The 20397-nt window shown below is 46.6% G+C and overlaps 1 long non-coding RNA gene across 1 annotated transcript in view; it reads left to right on the top strand.

The window, feature by feature from the left end:
* The first annotated feature begins 5002 nt into the window (after window positions 1-5002).
* The window catches only part of LOC146182041 (uncharacterized), a 63192-nt gene continuing 47797 nt past the window's right edge, over window positions 5003-20397 (top strand). Inside the window, exon 1 of the long non-coding RNA XR_014700044.1 lies at window positions 5003-5601. This is a non-coding gene — a long non-coding RNA (uncharacterized LOC146182041). The remainder of the gene's footprint in view (window positions 5602-20397) is intronic.

Here is a 20397-nt window from a genome sequence, read left to right as displayed (position 1 = left end):
CAAGGGATCCTGGAGGCTGACAAATGCGAATTACGTTGAGCGTTTGAATGCGGTAGTCTGTTTTGTCTCGAATATGATAACATGCCTTTATCACACATAAATGACTGCGAAAAGACAATGTAAATGTTGCAAGGCAAATATACTCATTTGTCCGCTTGTCGGCAGATGCCGCTAGTCTGTAGCTAACATGGCGCTACAGGCGTCCACCTCAGTTTCGGTTATGTTCCGGCTCAGGCACTTCGTGCATGCGTGCTTGGTTAGTTTGTGGGTGCACCTATGCTAAGTGCGTATCGAATGAAATTATAAATCCGCACGCACCTGCAAGTCTAGTGTCATCCTACCTACTACGTAGTAGGGAAAACAGTTTGCATTCGACTGGATAGCATATTTTGATGTGTTTAGTGTCGCTTTTCTGGTTATCTAAATAAGGTAATCAGACCAAATTAATAACAAACTGCATTTGTTGTCCATTGCTGTCTATAAATGCCTTGGGATGTAAGGCTAATGTATACTTGCTCAATATGGGACCCTAAAACTATGATAAATTAGGATAAGGTCTGAAACTTGGCTGTCCATTTTGTTTTAAATAATTACAGCAAGAATTTGGTGTGTTTAGAGCGCAATCGTTAAGATGGGTTTCACCACAGAAGTGCAGGTACATACTTGGGCTGAAAATCTTACACATTTCATCCTAAAATAGGTATTGACTGACCACTGTTCCTGCCTGACTATATCAGCAAGAAGGGACTACATTCGCAAAGTAAAATGCAGAGCAGACGCTGAAATAATTTCTTGAACAGGCGGGCAGGGTCGCCTCCCAGTTCTCTCGGGTAGGGTTAAAAATAGGGGGCAAAGATTTTTTTTTTTTTTTTTTTTTTTTTTTTTTTTTTTTTAGTAGGCTCACACCATGTGGTAGGTGTCAAACACCTCCCATAGTGCGAGCACAGCCCGTCAAATTGTGGATCAGAGTAGCCGGGCACAACATTGTATTGGTGAGCAGGAGCACCCGCTCGTTAGTCTTCCCCAGCCCTTTGCACAGGGTGGGAAGAGATTGGTGCGTGGATGGATCTGTAATATTCACACATTTCTTTAAATTTGTAAGCTGGGCTGAAATCAATCCTGGTCCGCGTCGGGTCCCGTGAGAAATGCCCGGAGTGAGCGCGGACGCGGCGTCGGCTGCCTCGTTACCTTGGTGACCTGGAGCCCAAACGAGAGATCGGTACGCGGGACCCGTATCTCGACTACAACTTGGTAGATGCGGTAAGCTAGGGGAGCAGTCCACCCTTGCTGGACGTTCCGACAAGCCTCTCGTGAGTCGGTTATTGTGTATTTGGAGGAGCAGTCAGGCTGCGAGTGCGCGATGGCAACCTCTTCTGCGTGGGTTGGTGACGGCCTTGAACGTAAGGCCGTCTACTGTTTTGCCCTTGTGTATGACCGCGGCTTTGTACCAACATCTAGGGTTCGGGCCGGAGACGTCCACGTAGAAAACTCCTGGTTTGCTTCCATAATGGCGGTTCAAGGCTTCCGCCCGCGCCAGGCGGCGACCATTATGGTCCTCTTTGGACATGTAGGCCGCACATGGAGGGCGCGTCTCTGAGCTGGGTGTGTTGGATGTGAAGTCGGGCAAGAAGACTGCGACCCGACTCTGTCAGACGCGTGTACTGATTGGTGAGGTGGCCCTCCCGAAGCGCCTTGAAAGTATTCACCACAGCTAGCGCCATGAGACGGTTAGTAGAGATGGAGACCGGGAGAACCAGTGCTCGTTTCATTGTTTTACGGAGGACAACTTCGAGAGTATCCTGTTCCCGCAGGTGGGGGTAGGGAGTCGAATACAAGATTCGACTGATCACGAATGCGTTCGTCAGCCGCAAGGCGTCCTTGCATCGTAACACACTTCGCTTGTTGAAAACCGGCGGACCATGCGGCCCACCTGGTCCGCCACCTGTCGGAGCAAGAACTGATTTCCTTAGGTTGAATGGGACCACTTTGCAAGGAAAGATTTTGGCCAGACTGGCCCGCAGGTCGTGGAGCGGGAATAGGTTGTCCAACTCCGAGTTTTCCGTGCCTGCATTGGAATAGGCTGATCCGGGGGGGGGGGGGGGGGGGGGGGGGGTCCTGAATTGTGCACAGGTAGCGATCGCTTAGCGCCACTGCCAGTTGCATTGTGTGTCCTTGGAATGAGTGCATGGCTTTGTGTAGGTGTTCCTGCTATTCCGCGCGTGTCTGTGTTGTATTGATGAGGGCTCGGAAGAGTCGCCACGTGTTGCGGCTCGACATTTGCCTCACCGCTTGTTGCAAGGTCCACCCAGTTGGAGTCGGCGAGTTGGGCCGCGTACTTTGCTGCCTGCCGAGTGAGATCCGCAATGCGCGCTTTAAGCTTCTTGCTGTGTTTCTGACGCTTCCAGCGGCGCGTGAGGCCACGGCGTGCTTCCCAGAAATGCAGGAGGTGGTTGTCCACGTCCGTAACTACCTCTGAGCTGTGTTTGTTTCTCGTGGGAGTGAAGGTGCGCCATGACTGACTGGGGCCAGGTCGCGTAGCCCTGCTTTGTGATGTCCGTGTTAGTTTCTGTTGGGAAATTTTGGCGAAAGATGGTCCAATTGGGGATGCTTGCTTTCGTTGTGGGGCGCTTCAGGGGGCGTGTGTAAATGGTTGTGTTGAGGATACAGTGGTCGCTACCGAGGGCCTCCTCGGTGTTGATACTGCATGCCTTATGTTGCAGATGTGCTAAAAATAGTGTTTTCTCGTGGGCGCTGCCATTTTGCATAGGTGGCGCCATCTAGCCGCTATGTTGAGAACAACCACCATGCTGGTATTACGATCGCATCAGCAGAACAGGAAACAAGTAGCGAGCATCGGCATTTCGTAGCTTAGCAATCAATTTTTTGCGTTCTGAAAGTGCCTGGCTGAAATCAGCAACTGTCGAGCCATTCGGTCAGAAATGACCGAAATTTGTGCGCCTGAACAGGTTAGTCGAGGACTACATACCTGATAAAATTCATTTCATGTGGGCACAGAGAGATGACCCACCACTGGGCCGCAGAGCTGGGGTGAAGCAAGCAAGGCAGGGCAGCTTTCGATCTACTTTTTATATTTGAATGATTTCTAGAGACTGGCTGCCGTAACAGTTTGAGCAATGAAAGCAAGCGAATGCTGTCGTTTCATGTCGTTTTTAGAGGCAGTCACGCTGCATTTGTTGGGTCAACGGCCGTTCATATACTTTTTACTGTTTGAGCGGCTACTGCGTGGAGTTCACACCTTCACTGGGGTTCTGTTCATAAGGATCCATTACCTATAAATTTCGGATCCATTTACTCTGCCATAGGTTACCTTTGTTCGGTGACACAGCATTCACTACCTGGTGATCGGATTTCAACATTGCCTGCATGACTCAGCCACCGGTTTGCCGGTGCTTGTGGCGATGACAGGAGAAGCGGAAAGGTAGGCCTTAAGATTAATATGTAGAAGACTGTTCAACAGCCTGGGAAAGGCACCGAAGTTTAAAATAGGCAGCGAAGCGCTGGAAGTGGTAGGCAAATGTTTGCCTAGGATAGGTATAGCATAATCGATCCAGACCACCAAAAGGAAACTAACTAGGGCAATAAGATTGTGTGGAGCGCATTTGGAAGGTACTCGCATATTATGATGAACGGTATCGCTCGAGGAAAGCGTGTAACAGTTGCTTCGTACCGGTACTCACCTATGGGGCTGAAACATGGCTGAGTAAAAGGGTTCTGCTTGGGTTGAGGACAATGCTGAAGGGTATGGAACGGAAAGTGGTAGGTGTAACCTGAATAGGAAGCATGCAGATTGGGGCAGAGAAATTACTCGAGTTACTGACATTCTAGTTGAAATCGAGAATAGGCGTGGACAGGACATGTATTGGCGAAGAGAGGATAACCGATGGTCTCTAAGAGTAACCAATTGGATTCCAAGGGAAGGAAAGCGTAGCAATGGGCGGCAGAAAATTAGGCGGATGGATGAGGTTAAAAAGTTTGCAGAGGTCAAGCAGCTAGCACAGGACCGGGTTAATTGGAGGAAAATGAGAGAGGCCTTCGCTCGGCAGTGGTTATAATCCGGCTGATTATGGTTACAGACGGTCTTTTCTTATTGTTATCATAAAAGTTCATTGACACTAAAAAGTTGTTACTTGTCCAAATATATACTAAATATATATATATATATATATATATATATATATATATATATATATATATATATATATATATATATATATATATATATATCCTATGCAAGCAATCATAACTCGTATACCTAGCCACAACGAAAATTGCTTTTGCAATTATAGACCTTGCTGACAGCTGTGCAATTAACCAAAATAATTACGATATCATCAGTTTTCAATTTTTAATGATAATTACCAAGGAACTGGCTTTCAATAAAGATTGTTTTAAAAACAGTGCAACAAGAATAAAAAATCACAATTTTATTTTTCCTGGTTCATTGCACAACACAGTACATTATTATGAATAAGTGTCAGGGTACTTTGTTCCGCAAGGTCGGAGCTGGACAGCCTACCAATCCGCCCACGTTGACTTTTCTTTGTGAGGTATAGCTTGGTTTTATTGGCAAGACCATATGGTAAAGGTCTGCTTTCTTTCCATAAAAATGTGCCTTCGGGTTAGAAAGTACCCGGACTAATTTTGTGCAGTCTAGCTGGGCTGTTGTAGGACAATATTTGTAAGCGCCCGGTATGACACTCCTCTGATTTAGCCAGCTTGCGAAGGAGGCAACGAAGCAGTTGCTTATCGCTGCCGTCACGCTATCTGCGATAGTACTCCCGGAAATGGTACGAAGTTAGCTCGCTTATCTAATAATGTGTCAGTTGCGAAGTTTTTCGTCTTGCATTTAAGTTGCTTCTTATACTCGGGGACAACTTTCTGTGGCAATGGAGCCAAAGCTACGGGGGCGGAGCTTTCTTAACTGTGTTACTACGCCATGTAGTTCCGAGTGCCTGGCCTCGGCTGTGGTTTCGGCACCGTGCACGACGTACGCTATCAAAAATAGACGCGCGTTACGAATGTGCTCAGAAATAGGCAGATAAAATCAGAAGACGCATCCCAACCGGCCCCGCGTACGCTGCTCGCGCTTTGCGGGATTGTTGACAGGCCGCGCAGACATCAACATGAACGCTGCGTATTAAACTCCCGCTGTACTTTCTAGTACTGTAGTATAAGCCTGATACAATAATAAGGTTAATAGTTCTATAATAGTATAACATTCCAGAACATTACCTGCGAAATTTCTGGAGGCACTATATTATTGTGCGGAGCGAGCTGGTGCGTTTCGGCTCCGTAGCTTCCACCACATTGCCACAGAAAGTTGTCCCCGAGTATAGTCATACTAGGTAGGATGCTTCCCAGTTTTGCAAGTCCGTCGTTTTCTCGTTCTACATGCGGACAGCGCTATGTACTGTTGCCCACTGCGGCACGCTTTCGTTTCTTTCAAAACGCTTGGCATCTATAAAACAGCTCGCGGCATGTGAAGGATTGACACACCGTGAAACAGCGAGGACGTTATGCCATCGGTGTCACACTACGTTGCTTCCCGCATTACATTCACACGTGAGCTCCAATCAGCATGTGAGTATGCCTTACTTGTGCGCGTTGGTAACTTTGTTGCACATTTTGCTGGTATCTAGGCCAATAGAATGACAAAGGTTGGCGAGCGCTGCAAGGCGAACTTCAAAAGGACTGCGCATTAAAAATACGGCAGGGTGCATCCAGAAAGTGACTGCAAGTGACAGAAAAGTGAATGTTAAACGTAGCCTTGGCGTCATACAACGTCACTAACTTTAGTAACCCCCCCCCCCCCCCCCCCCCCCCCCCCCCCCAATTTTCAAAAGGCGGTGGAATTAACATAGTGGAGTACCCATGAGCCGCCATGTTTTGAACGTATAAACCTTCTTATGGACGTCTATGAAGCCTTCGCTACCAGTGTACAAACCTTAGCTGCCCATCGACATCGCTGATGTTCGTGATTTCTAGTTCTAACGTCGATCTCGCGTTTGTTGGCCCGCGTGAGCCATACACGTTGCCGTCGCTCAGGGAGCTCCTTTGCCTTCTCGCACTCGCATCGGCATATTTTTGGAATCGTGAAGAACTCCCAGTCGGCCGGTCCGATTGCTCGCATCGTCTGCGCGAATTTCACGCGACCATGTGAATGCGGCTGTGCTGCAGTGTGGTGCTGCTTTGCAGTGGGTACATTCGATTATCAGTTCCGGACTGTGCGGGACTACTTGCTGACAGCTGTCCGGCGTTCGAGTTTCCTCGGGCAGCCCAGAAGCCCCGGCCACCAGTAAAGCTCCTGGGCCGGCGGCCATTTTGAGTTACACCCCGAGCGCATTCCGAGTACTTTTCGTGTCCCTGCGTACGATATCGTGCGCTAAACAATGACACACTATCTCTAAACAGCTGTAAGACGTTTGAATGTTGCGTCATCGTTTTTAGTCTTGAATTTCGCTACACACAGAAGCGTACATGTACCGAGCACGGATTGATTTTTCGTGCTGCCCAGAAGTTCTTCACCTTGTTTCGCGATCTTTTCAGCGCGCAGTTTCTGAAAGCGTCGCAAGCGAACCGCTTTGTGCTGGAGCAGCTAACGCTTGTTGCAAATGCCTTTGCAAACGATTCCTTCTGCTTTCGAGCGCAGTGAGCTAGGCCTTTGGAAAAACTGCGAGCAGCGACGGCAAGGAAACCCTGCCAAACTGAAGTCTGCAAAACGCTTCCAATCAGACATGTCACGCTCCGTTCGCGAAAAGCACCGATTGATTCGCGCCTCTGTTATCTGTCTTTAGCATTACACGTACGCCAAAAGATAAGCGTGCGCGCGGCGCTACTGCGAAAGAACTGAGTCGTGGTGACTAATGGTCGGAATCGTCTGCTAAGAGCGGCAAGAGCAAACGCTGGAGGGAGCTTGAAAGGTCATGTGACCATTACGCTACTTCCTGTCAGAGCGGAAGCCGAGACCTGTCCAGACCTGCCAGCAAGTAGTTCGATACCGGGAAATCGAATCTGCTGACTCGACGATAACATGGCGGATTACCCAGCATGCATCGCTTCATGTAGCTCCCCATGGAAAAGAGGCTTCACAGCTACTTGCGAGAAATCCAAAAAGCGAGTATACAAAGCTTCAGCATTTATTTATTTATTTCTATTTATTTATTTATTTCAAGTACCCTCAGGGCCGTTGGCATTAGAGAGGGGAGTGGTTACAGGCACAAATAGAAATTAAATAAACAAAATGGACCAATTGTCGAAAGGTTACAGGTGTGGTTAATCATACAATGTTAGCTAAGGCGTCCTTGAAAAGCTGATGATCTTTGATGGTTGCTGTTGGTGCCGGAAGGTGATTCCACTCTGCTGCAGTGCGAGGTAAAAATGACTGAAAGAAAGCGTTAGTTCTGCAAAATGGTACACCGACTTTGTAGGCGTGATCTAGTCTTGATGATACGTGATGCGGGGGAGGGATAAGTTCAGTACGTAAGTGCGGATGATGAAACATTTTATGGAACAGACAGATACGAAACATTTTACGACGTGTAGCTAAGGGTGGCAGATTAAGGCTTGATTTCATTGAAGATATGCTGGCGCTCCTGTTATAGTTTGAAAGAATGAAACGGGCAGCGTTATGTTGGACCATTTCTAGCGAATGAATTAGATTTTCGTGATGAGGGTCCCAGATAGGTGCGGCGTATTCTATCTTTGGACGTACTAACATTTTGTACAGCAAAAGTTTGAGCGAGGAAGGCGCTCTAGCGAAATTGCGGCGGATGTAACCCAGCATACGATTAGCGTTATTAATTATGTGTGTGATATGTAAAGACCAAGTAAGAGTGGAAGTGATGTGTACACCAAGGTACTTATAAGAGTGTGCCGATTCTAATGGAAGATGGTTTAGAAAATAAGTGGGAGTACTGTCGCAAGTTCTGGATACGCAAAGGGATTTACATTTATTGATGTTGAGTTCCATTAGCCATGTTTTGCACCAAGAAGTTATAGCATTCAGGTCTGATTGAAGGGTGGTTACATCGTCACTGCATGTTATTGCTCGAAAAATGACACAGTCGTCAGCGAATAAGTGAATATGTGAGGAAACGGAAGAAGGCAAGTCGTTAATGTAAATTAGAAAAAGAAGAGGGCCAAGTACGGAGCCTTGTGGAACGCCGGAATTAACAGGGTTGAAGTGAGAGTTATGATTATTGGCTTACACGTACTGTGAACGGTTAGTAAGAAAATATTCAATCCAAGTAAGAAGCTTGCGATCCATGTTCATTAGTTGTAGTTTGTAAAGTAACAGTTTATGACACACTTTGTCGAAAGCCTTGGAAAAGTCGAGAAAAATACAGTATGCCATTAAACGATTATCAAGAATAAGATTTAGTTTATGTATGAAGGAAGCGAGCTGAGTTTCGCAGGAGTAAGATTTTCGAAAGCCATGCTGCGAGCTGGAGAAGAATGAGTTAGATTCGAGAAAATTTGCAAGACATGAATGTAGGATGTGTTCTAATATTTTGCACGGGATACTGGTGAGTGAGATAGGTCGGTAATTGAGAGGAGACTGCTTGTTTCCCGATTTGTAGAGTGGAATCACCTTACAGACTTTCCAGTCAAGGGGCAGGCGTCCTGTATCAAGTGATTGTTGAAAAATTTTTGCTAGTACAATGGATGAGTAAACAACAGTGCTGCGCAAAAATTTCACAGTAATCAGGTCACAACCAGGAGCAGAGGCAAGACGCAATGAATTAATCACAGCTTCAACGCCACATGGGTCTATTGTGATTGGAAACATATCGTGGTAGTCGTAACAAGGTACAGCGGGTAACGAGACATTACGGGTTACAGAAAAGTTTCGGGTGAATGTTTCATTAAGAATGGACGCGGTTTGATTACAGGGTATAACACTTCCAAAGCTGTCAACGAGGGTTATAGTGTCGTTATCTTTTTGGTTAATGACGCGCCAGAATTTTTTAGTATCATTAATTAACATGGAAGGCAGCGTGTGGCATAGATATTTATTCCTGGCGTTCTTTAGCGCCAACACGTATTCGCTGGAGGCTAATTTATGGGCATTCCAACGAGCTTCACTCGATGAAAGCTTGGCTGACCTGTACAATCGCTTCTTTTTATTTGATAGTCGCCTTATGTGATTATTGTACCAAGGTGTGTCCGGTTTTTGAGTTAAAGTGCGAATGGGAATGTACTTGTCGGTTAGGTAAGCAACCTTTTGAACGAACATCATCCAGTTAGCTTCCACGGTACGTAGGTCAAAACCCTTGAGAAAGATATCAAGAAATGAACATAACTCGCTATTAATCGTGTCAAAGTCTGCGTTTTTGTAATTACGGATAATTACTGTTCTTTTGACATGTTTGGGTTGTGCGAAATGTAATTGAAAAAAAAGTAAAGAGTGGTCACTCATTCCTGGCACGTGTGTGATGTTAGAAACTAAGTCGGGCTGTGAAGTAAGAACGAGGTCGAGTGTATTTGCGACAGAGTGAGTGGTTCTCGTTGGATTAGTGACGAATGTGACTCCCTGTCACAAACTAGCCTCCAATTTGAATAGCAGGTGGATGCTATAAGTGTGTAGCGAAATGGTATGACACCCCCCCTGAACGCTGCATAAAGAACCGTTGCGTCACAGTTTTCTTATGTAATGACATGCGTATCATCTCCCGACACAGTTTTTCAAAATTCCGGATTACGGCGACGCCTATTCGACCGAACGACCTGTATACGCAATAACGTAAAATAAACTCGCCGATTGCTGGAAGTTTCGCTATTGTTGAAATTTTGCAAGATTAACTACAAGCGATTAGCCGCACTGTATTGAAGACTGGGTCTTGCACCTGTTAAATCTACTGAACGGACTTTTACTATTCACGCTGTTGTGGGAACAGGTAGTGATGACACGGAGACACTTTCTTGAACACAAAACGATGAAACTGTACTGACCTTTACATAATACCATGTGTCCTAGCTAACTTGGACCTAAGGTTAAAAAATAAATATTTGAGATAGCCAATGGCAATAAGTTGTATACATCTGCCAGCCGTATTGCGCACCACAGAAAAAAGTTTTGTTTCGGAAATAATTAGTTAATTTTTCTAATTTACTTATTATTGACTTTACACCATAAGTGTTATTTGAAAAGTTGAAGAGCATCTTGAGAAGCCCCCATTTCGTTATTTGCGATAGGGAAAGTCGCACATACATCTTCTTCCCGCGCTCAAAAAATAAATAAATAAAAATAAAAGCCCGCCCGCGAATTACAAAAACAATCACGTTACTATCGCATTCGCGTGCCAGGATTGCCCTTCTCTCAACCGTGGATTGAGTGAACCAAAATCACCGTGTCTCGACGGCTCAGTTCCAGCGTTAGGCTAAGTTGGCGATGGCTACAGCCCGCTCAACGCGCTCTCTCCAACTAGCACCATCACATGTGCCGACTGTCTCACGAGGGCGAAGAAACCGCAGCAGACATATCGGCTTGCCGCTGCGAGCCATAGCTGCAGCTGATATTCTTATCTCAAGCCACCGTTGAAATCAGGGTAATCGTGGTGCACGAATGCGCTAGTCACGTGACTGGTTTTTTAATTCGCGCGCTTTCTTTGCAGTACAGCTAAGGACAGTGATTTGAATAATGTAATGGTCGCTAAGCCGTTTTTCATCTGTAACCTGCCAGGTGACTTCTCGCAGTCCGCGGCCCACTGTGAGGTCTGGCATGGTGGGTTGTTGGTGCCTGTAACCTTCCCGAATAATGAAATTTGGGGTGTTATAAACAGTTATTTGAACTCCGTTTATGTGCCGCTGAGTATGCGGCCAGGTTGGAAGGTGCTTGGGTAATACCAGATAACGTGCGGGGTATTAAAGTACCCACCCATCAAGAAGCCGGAGTCTCGAAACAATCTTGAAGAAAAGTGCATGAGCTGTTTGAAAAGCGCGTACTCTGTAGGGGGTTATAGAAATTCAGAATGGACAAAGGGCGAGATGAATGATTGCAATGAGGTGACGTTCAAGAAGAGAGAGGATATCGATGGACTCAAATCGGAGGTCCTGACGAATATAAGTGCTCACTACTGCGCCACAATGACTGTCATGAGCTGTATGAGGGCAACGTTAGCCTGGAATACCTTTAAGAGGACCCAATTCTTGAATAGATTGACGTCTGGCTGCGAGGGTAATGTCAGGAGCCATTGAATAAAGAGGGTTCGGTTGGTACTGATGTTTCTGCTCTTCCATTGTACAATGTGGTGGTGGTAGTCATCATTTTATTTATATACAAAAGGAAAAATTGTTTGCCAGCCCCTGTATCTGCTGTCTGATATCATGTTATTGTTCACAGCCATTCTTAAGATACGTTTGCACGCTTTTCGGGAGGGACGGAAGAGGATGCAGCAGTTGCTTCAGTGGATGTAGATGGAAGGAGCCGTTTGAGAGGAGTAAGGAATTTCATGTGTTTGTCATCCTGCAGGGGATTACTAAGGAGAGTATGCATGAGTTCGAATGCTTGGCGAATGGCGGAAATTTCTTATGCAAGATACCAGATCATTCCGATCATTTATGTGGCGCATATAATTCTCAGATGTGTTAGCTGGTGTGGAATCGGAAGGTGTGTATGAGAAAGGCTTGGGAGGGGAGATGGGAAGTGGCGGGCTCGGCTTACCCGGTGGTGGGAGCATACCTGGCTTGAGAAGCGGACGTGGGGCAGCTGGCTGTTCCTGAACTTCTTGATGCCATAAATTCGTTCGAGGGGGCTTTACAGTCTCCTTATTTTCTGATGATAGTGGGGGGAAGTCCTCGAGACTTGTAGGTTGATGGGGTTGCGTATCCTTTTTCCCAGGGTGGCTAGACAATGTTTGTTGTGTAGTCGATAGTCGCTTTGTAGTGAGATGCCGGGAATTACATGGCTTTTTTTGTTCTTGGTCGGAAGGTTCCAGTTGTTCCTTGAGACTCTTCCTTCGGTCATATAGCTTTGCGGCTCGTTCGGTCTTGTTTCTTCACAGGGCAGGTTTGGTCAAACGTAGGGTGAGTTCCACCGCAGAGGAAGCAATAGCAGTAGCAACAATGTGGTTCATCTTGTTGGCTGAGCTGGGCTGAGCAGGTCAGAGGATGAGGGCAGTTCAGCAGCCGAGGTCCATATTCACGGCACCTGCTGCACTTCAAAGCATTCGGCCTTTCAGGCTTGCATCTGTACAAGACGCGGCGGAACAGAATTTGTCGAGGTACATATGGGTGCCTTCAAACGTTATTAGCACTGACTCAGCCTCTCCCATCATACTAGCGGACAGAATCGTCGCATGCCACGATTCAAGGCTTTCTAAAGGTTCGGTTTCTGAAAGACCTTCCTCGATTCCGTGAATTACACCGCGGCACGAAACCACGGGGGCCGTCATGATTTTTGGGTGTTATGATTTTTGGTTTGAATAGAAGGGAGGTAGCTGCTGTTACCCTTTGTGCGATGAATTCGTTGATTGTCTTCAGAAGGATGGCATTCTGGTGGTACATGATTTGCACAGTCAGAGCTTGTCGCTCACGTGGCACCGAGTCTGCTGCTGAGGCAACAGTTGAAGAATTTCGTAGGGTTTAACCTGAGAGATATTGAGCGTATTTGGTGTTTTGATTACAACGGTTTTCAACGTTGAGAAAGGTACGTGTCGCCGGAATCTTTGGTTTGTCTTTCCTCTTGGGGGTAATCCGATCAGCCGCATCTTCGGAGGTATGAGCGCGTCTTTAATTCCTCCGTGTTCGTACTCTGAACTTATGCGATTATTTAAGAGAGACCTGTTTACACTCCTAATTCTAGCTTCCTATTACTCCCCGCTCCCTTTTAACTATGCCTGATGACAAACTTCTCGAGGAAAAAATAGATCACGTGCTTCGGCGGCGTCGGAGACATGAGCGTGAACTTCGGCAGCGCGGACGCGTGCTTCTGCAAGAAATTCATCGGTTGTACATGACGGCGGCGACAACCCGTGGCCAATAGGACTCCCATCTGGAGGCCCCCCATCACCTCCTGCAATTCGCTCCAAAATTTTAGTACCCCCCCCCCCCCCCCTCCACCCTCCTGCCTAAAAACATGCACCCGGAACGGGAAGGAAAACACAGAACAGCCAGGGCGCAAGCCTTATACAGATATTATGGAGAAGGACCCGAATGTAGCATATGTAGATTCGGCCACTTATGCAAGCAGCCATCGTGAGGTACGAGCAATTAAAAATAATCATGCAAAACTTATCTCTGCTTGCCCAATTCTCACCGATTCTAAAACAAGGGCGAAGGAGGCAGCCATTGCGCTAGCCATGACATCCACACCCGCCACAAAAATAGTCTTGTACTCTAAAACGGCTATCCTTACATTTGCCAATGATTTAGTGTCCCCCAACACCCACCGCCTTTTGTGTTTTTGACAACACAATCGGTCACCCTTATTTAGACATCCGCACATGCGGGCCTTCTCGGTAATGAGGAGGCTCACTTCCTGGACCGAGGTCTCACTTTCCAGGCTGGGGAGAAACGTCCTTCCAGATGCCGGGGAGTGCCTGCTGTCCTTTCGTGACATGCTTTACTACCGCGAAAATAGGAGGACTTACACACCCCCTGCCCCGAATCTCACCATAAAACAAGCTGCCCATTGGCGCAAGCTACAAACGCGCACATCTCCATACCCCATCCTTCTCCACGCCCACTTTCCTGATCAGTTTTCTTCATGCAAGCCCTGTGGCAAACCTGGTGACATTATACACACACTACTCACCTGCCCCTCATTCCCACATCCTCATTCATCAGATGTTGCCCTAGATTACTGGGAGAACCTACTCACCAGTACCTCCTATCAGGACCAGCGCAAGGTCATACTAGCGCTCTCGCTAGGATAGTCCACCAAGTGCTTTCCTTTGCTTTGTAAGAGGGCCCTACGTACATTGAGGGGGCTCGCAAATGCATGTAGGAGGCTACGCCCCATACTCTGTAATATTAGCAATAAATATTTCTACCACCACCAACCGTGTACCGTTGCCTTGGTAACACAATCGAGGTCCGTGGCAATTGGCTTAGCGAGCCTTGGGCATCATCAGAACCTACAGATGGTCGGTTCTTAGCAAAAAAGGATCAAATTCGGCACATGAGTCAGACTGAACCTGACTACTTGCCGAATAATGTGAACTGGGTGATTGAGGTCCCAGGGTCGATCATTTGGCATAAAGACGGTAGATTCCGGAGCTCGGTGTTCCGCCATCTTTCCCAGGCACGCCGCCTGGCGGATCTCCGCCATCCATGAAGATGTGCTCGCTTTGCGTTCCTTCAGGCAGGCGGTCGGAAATTTTTGCTAGACGACTCAGAGCAGTGCCGCACTTCAGGCGCCCTTTCAGTGTGTCAAAAATACGTTAGGTAGGTGAGCTAGAGGCTTTTGCATTAGAAGTTTTGAGGTTATGGTTGGTGAGACGGAAAGCGGCCGTTTACGAAGCCGAAATGCGTTCCTTTTCAGTGAATCCCAAGTTCCGAAGGTGTTTGGAGGTGTCATATCTTGCCCTGTCTTCATGAAGTTTAAGGCCGTTGTACGTTCCCATGGTTTCTTATTGAGCTTTGGAGTTTTCCGTGGCTAAGAAACCAGACTTTCCCTGCTCTGTCGATTCTGTTGAAGCTAGGTCTTGCCCTGTCTTTGTTAATTTTAATATCATCGTCGTACACTCCCATGCTTTCGTAATGCGCTTTGAAGTTGTCCTTGTTGGAGAGACTAACGAATGTTCATTTTTATATAGTAGTGGAGAAATAACAGTTAGGGTTCGATTTATGGGGCCGCCCTGAACCTCTTATCTTTGCTTCGCAGGCACTGATCCGTAGATGGTGATTATCCCGTATTCCTCCTTTGTAACTTAATAGTCGCTCTCCATTGCCTGCAGGACAGCGCCTGTAGCAACTGGCAATATCGTAATGTTCAGACAGATACGCACAGGCTTTCAACCACATTTTTCGCCACGTGTTTATCTGAGAACGGCTGTCACTCATTGTATAGTGTTTGAATCTGATTAATTGCAAGTTGTTGATCTGTTACACACTGCTTTTATTTCACCGATCTATATCGGATATGCTGCTGCTGCCTTGCCGCCTGCCCGGCTGCCAGCCTGCGCCGCCGCTTGCTTGCTTTGCTTTGTTCTTCTTCGCATTGCTTTGTTCTTCTTCGCATTGCTTTGTTCTTCTTCGCATTGCTTTTTTCTTCTTTGCTTCGCTTTTTTCTTCTTTGCTTTGCTTTGTTCTTCTTTGCTTTGCTTTGTTTTTCCTTAATTTGTTTGCTTTGCTTTGTTTGCTTTGCTTTGATTTCTTTGCTTGGCTTTGCTTGCTTGATTTGCTTGCTTACTCTGAATGCATCAAAGTTCACCGACGTTCTATGATTGGTTTACAGGAAAGGAGAGACGCAATGTCCGGAATCTCGCTGACACATCTCGCGGACAACACAGCAACGCCGAGTATACAGTGCTCTCGGAAGTTTGACTCGTTGCACACTTCTGATCACTATCATGCATTTATTTGGCTTTAAGTCAGAAACACGTCCACTTCCGGTGGGCGTGATCTTACATCCCTTGAACGTCGACATTAGTCTTTCCTTTCTTGCAAACCAATTATATGTAGCACTGTAACGATTGCCGATAAAAGGCAAACGATGAGAGGCAAATGAGTGGAGAGGAAGGAGAGTCTCAAGAGACGTTCTCTAATTTTTTTTTTTTTACGTTTTCCGCCAAATTCTGTATTATTGTTTCTTGAATAAACCATGTTAATTAATCACTTTTGAATATACTCCAAGCATTAATCCTCCTTGCTTGTGCTTTTTTGCCGCAAGTTTGACAGCTGTCGCTCTAGTCTGACTTCACTACCGATTTTACACGTCCCCGCGCTATATCGACGTCTGTGGCTATTTGGACGTTTAATATTTTTGTTTTTAATTTATTAACTAATCGCTTCAAATCGACCAAATTTAGGATTGAGAGATATTTTTTCATCCTCTACCTCATAAAATCACTTCTTTTCTCCTAACTGTTCACTGAACGACGCCAACGTGCAGACAACTTTGCGCCCACTTTCTGATCGCAGTCATGTAAGGCTTTCGTCGTCATAAGCAGGGACGGCACTCGGATGTTCGTGGTGAGGTGGCACTATCGAGGAGATCTTTGGTGGAGTAAATTTTGGGAGTAACCAGCTGCCCCGCTGCAATGACGCAGTGGTTAAGATTATCGAATCCTGTACTGGAGTCAATTAAAACTGATTGCTGGGCTAGTTGGTGCATGTCATAGGAAAGGTTAATAGCGCAACAAAAACATAAGCGCTCTCTAAAAAAAAAAAAAAAAAAAAAAAAAACACTCAGAATTTACATCTACCTGTTCATTGCAAAGCGTGCGATTTCAAGACAAAATGTGAACCGAACTTCAAAGAAATTAAGATTTTAGGCAGGAACAGCGATAATCTTGCCCGTGAGCGGCTAGAAGCCTTGTATATAAAAAGACTTGGTTCAAAAGGTATTAGTGAATCATCTCTCTTGCTGTATAGTTGTGAAGGTCGACTGTTAAATGTTGTTAGGTAGGATGCATATGTTGCTGATTTTGTGGGAGCATCTGGATGTTGAAGAAGTTTGTATTGTAGTGTGGTAATCTTCGTCTTCATAGCCACTGCCATGCATCGCGTGCTGGCGCGCTCGAGGACGAAGAAGTTGCTCGCTGCCTTGCTGATTCGCCGCGCCTGACGCTCTGCTGCGAGTTCCTCCTGAGCGGCTATATCCATCTGAATAAACACACCCATACAATTGGTGGAGGTGCGGGGTGGTGTTTCGAGAAAGAAGTAGGAGTCAGCGCCTGTCCCATGTGTCTATTTGTGCCTATTTGTGAGGGTCCTTTTGTTGCGCTATTAACTTTTCCTTTATGTACCGGAGTACCCGAGTTCGAACCTGATATCCGGCGGCTGCGTTTCGTTTCTAGTCATCATCATCATCAGCTTGACTATACCCACTGCAGGGCGAAGGCTTTTCCAATATTCTTCCAATTCATCCCGACCTGTGCTAGCTGCGTCCACTTGACCCCTGCGAACTTAACCTCACCCGCCCACCTAACTTTCTGCCACCCCCTGCTACGCTTTCCTTCCATTGGAATACAATTTGTTACCCTATGCGACCATTGGTCATCCTCTCTTTGCACTACATGTCCTGTCCATGCACATATCTAGTAGTATGTGGTTATTTTTATACTATATCCAAAAGATGTTTGCGAGCCCCGTATCTGCTAACTATCTGAATCACCTGAACTGGGGCGGCGGAAATAAAGGGATAGTGAGGGAGCGGTGGGGGAAATCAGAGATGAGCGATAGGGAGAAAGGACTGGGTAGGTAAAAATAAAGAGAAATATCTACATTATGGTACATATACAGTAGTTCGGAGGCGAAACGTTGAGGCATCCGTGTGCTGTGCCATGCCATTTGCAGTTATTGCGACTGTAGGAAGAAGGAAAAGAAAATGCATGGGCCTGAAGGCTGAGCCACCACCGCTGCCTCGTGCAGGCAGAGGAGAATTGAAAGCTTTGGGAGGAAAGAGTCAAAGAAAAAGATGCTTATCGCACAGCCGACGTAAGCCACCGAAGCTGCGGCGAGTGCAATGACGGCACGTGCAATAAGCCACCCCCTCCTCCCAGTGTCAGTGCACTTTAAACTTCCACAGGGGGTCGAAATAACTCTGTGTCCCTCTACTACGGCACCTCTTTGTTTCCACTTTCACTGCCACTTTCCATCCTTCCCTCACATAGACACGGTTTAAGTGCCCACGGAAGAAGTGTGATAGATACGACGCTTTTTGTTTTTTGTCAAGCAGTTATTATTGTTACCCGGATACGTACCCGACCGCGGCGGCCGCGTTTAGATGGAGGAGAAACGAAAAGACGTCCGTGTGCTGTTCGATATCACTCCATGTTAAAGATCCTCAGATGGTCGAAATTATTCCCGATCCCTCCACTATGGCCCCTCTTTCTTTCTTTCTTCTTTGACTCCGAAATTCATCTCTTCCCTTACGCGCGGTTCAATTTCCTCTGGTGGTGGTGGTAGAAGCATTTATTGCCATATGTGCAAATAGTGGGGACGAAGTCCCCAGCATGCAACTTGGGCGCTCCCTTATAACACATGAGACACCCTTACAAGGCAAAAGAATATCCTTGGAGTGCAAACCTCCTCATAACATTTGAGATGATCCTGCGCTGGTCTTGGTTTGAAGTTCTGGTCATAAGAGACTCCCAGTAAGACTCGGCGATGTTTGGCGATGGGGGATAAGGAAAGGTGGAGCATATAAGAAGGATGTGCAGTATGTGCCGCAAAGTCTGCATGATGAGAATTGGTCTGGGTATTGGACATGCAGAAGTGTAGATTGTGGGGCAGCTCGAGTCTGCAAGCTTCGACAGTGTGCTGCTTGCGCTGTGGTGAGGGATGGGCTGGGTGTATACTCTCTTCGTCTGTGGCTGCGCTGTTCAGTTGTCCACGGGGATGTGTGGCATATTTCGCCTTCCCATTCCTATCAATGAATTTACTCTTACATGAGCGAAATGCTGGGCCGGGATGACACTCAGGTCGCATCATTCTAGATCAAAATAATGAATAAAATTCAGTACTCAGAGCTTCTTACAGCGAGGTGGCGAAACGAGGGATGCACTATCATGTGAGAAACACTTCTAGAATAGTTCTGAACAAAGCTCTGAGCAGAATATTCTGTGGCCCGTCATATTCTTGGGGTGGCGCGCCAGCAACCTTCGCCTCACCTTCATGTCACTGGTTTAAAAGATTTTCTTTATCCAAAACTGATAAGAAATCAGCCTTATATAAAAGGCCTCAGCTGCATAGAGCATGCTGTGAACTATTAAATTCCCTTACGGCGGGGATCAGCGTAGGACCAGCACTGCGACAGAAGCCTTCATGTAGATACACCCTTTACATACACTACGCAACGTATTGCTAAGCGTAACGGATCTACATTTACCGTTCACACATTTATATAGGCAGCGTATTAACAGAGGTGTACTCGCACTGAGTTGTTGATGAGCAGAGCTACTGCAATATTACGACTGTGTATTCGTTACGCGCCACGTGAAACGGAGCAGGATTGTCGCTGACGTTCTGACGATTAAGAGCACAATGACTGCCGATGTCAAGAAAATTCGTGCTTATACATGTAGCGTCTGATCAGAATAATTTAACCTCTTGCCATAATCAGAGAACTATGCTGCAAATTTAGGAATGTGTAATGCCAACGCATGTGAATTTTGCTACAGCCCCGCCCATGCTTGTTGGTTGAATTTTTGACATGTGCTCACAGCGCGTGTTGTTGGCTCTTGAAAAAAAAAAGGGGGGCGTAATAAAAAACGTGAGACTAGTTTTACATCAGATTTTTAGCAAGGAAGGATAACAGTGCGCAGTAACCTTTTTGAATTGGAAAAAAATTTTTCTAAGCATCGACGGAAATTGTGTTCTATAGGTCAACAGAAGGCAATTTTAGGTTCAACTCCCAGCCGTAGCAGCCATGCAGTGACAGAAAATCGCTCATGCGCAGCGATTTCGGAGCCTTTCCTTTTGAGTATGGTGGGTGGGATGCAAGTTATATTAATGTACGTTATAATGTATTATTATAATTCTACGCTTACCATAATGATGTAGCTTAGAGACAAGAAGTGATCTTATCAGGGAAGAAACATAGGGGAAATTAGGTCACAGGCGCAAGTTAATAACATTCTACTGAACTCGAGAGAGAGAGAGAGAGTAGAACTTCTTTATTTAGACCATCGGATGAAGGAGCTCCGGTCCTCAGACGCAGGCCGACAGACGTTGGTCCAGGTGGACGGCAGCTAACTGTAGCCCACGGTGCGAGCAGCGCAGCACGGTCTTCCAGAGTTGCAGCGGTCAGATGGAGGCCCCTCTTGATAAAAAAGGGGCAGTCCCAGATTCTGTGTTCGAGGCTCCCTCTCGAGTCGCAGTTTATACAAAATTCTGATCATCTGGGAGCATATGGCTAACATGGAGCGGGTCTGGGAATGTCCCAGTCTGGAGGCGGCGCCAGGCGATTTGGAGTTTAGGGTAGGCTAACGCAGCAGCCACCTGCTTACTCAATCGATAGGATAGTGCTCTAGAATTTCTTTGGCACGCTCCCCGCCCTAAGGCTCTGCCGCGAGCTCGTTGGTAGAGTTACGGGGCTCTAGAATAGTAGAGTCCTCGAACCAGCGCATGGCCGGATTCGTTATGGAGTCCAAATAAACTGAATAGTTCGCGAGATTGAAGATTGGTGTAATATTCGATTTCTCAATCAGCATACGGCTGTAACTTCGTTTGGCAGTTTTGCTGCCGCGTGACTGCGAAACGCGCCTTCGT

Source organism: Amblyomma maculatum, chromosome 8, assembly GCF_055883805.1.
Source record: "Amblyomma maculatum isolate TAMU_Amacu chromosome 8, ASM5588380v1, whole genome shotgun sequence".
NCBI classification, from domain to species: domain Eukaryota; kingdom Metazoa; phylum Arthropoda; class Arachnida; order Ixodida; family Ixodidae; genus Amblyomma; species Amblyomma maculatum.
This window is presented reverse-complemented; position numbering and strand designations above follow the sequence as displayed.